The sequence below is a fragment of the Buceros rhinoceros genome, unplaced genomic scaffold (genome assembly GCF_000710305.1).
Source record: "Buceros rhinoceros silvestris isolate BGI_N320 unplaced genomic scaffold, ASM71030v1 scaffold300, whole genome shotgun sequence".
Lineage (NCBI taxonomy): Eukaryota > Metazoa > Chordata > Aves > Bucerotiformes > Bucerotidae > Buceros > Buceros rhinoceros.
The window spans coordinates 25,159-25,830 of NW_010389962.1; positions in this window are offsets into that span (position 1 = coordinate 25,159).

Below are 672 nucleotides of genomic sequence, written 5' to 3' on the forward strand. Positions count from 1 at the left end.
GACCGAAGGCACAGAACTGTAGTAATCTCAGCCTTCACCATCTTTCTAGATTTTCCTGACATCCTTTTTCTTCTGGCTCCTTCACGCTCCCTTTGTCTGGGTCATCTCGCCAGCCACAGGGCACGCAGGGTTATTTTAGCTGCAGCTGGCTGGCAGGATGATCTGTGTAACCCCCGCTTCGTCAGCACTTTCAGGACTGTTTTCCACCGTGCCTCTCACTCAGCAGTGAGCCAATCCACAGAGCTCAGCTCCCCTTTTGGATAAGCTGCTCTCTAGATGTTTATCAAGAAACTGGACTCGAGGAAATCCACTTGTGTAAACACAAGCAGGCAGGAAGATGCGTGTGTGAGATGTAAGACTGACAGACAGGGCTGAGGAAAGTCCCCCTGTAACAGCCCTGCCTGCCATGGTAGCCCCTCTGGGCTCTCCCCACTGCAGGGGTGTCCACTGTTGAGACCTTTCATCCCCACCCAGGATATCTTCTTTGTTCCCAGCCCTTTAAATCTGAGAAGCCAAGCTCTTGAACCCTGGAGAAAACCCTCCCAGAGCTGCTTGTTAGCAGCATTGCTGGTTGGTTCTCTGTGCGTATTGTACCTTACTCCTGAGACCAATTTAATACCTTAAAATGGTGCTCGTAGCAAAACAAAAAAATCTGTCTCAGAAAGGTCCTCA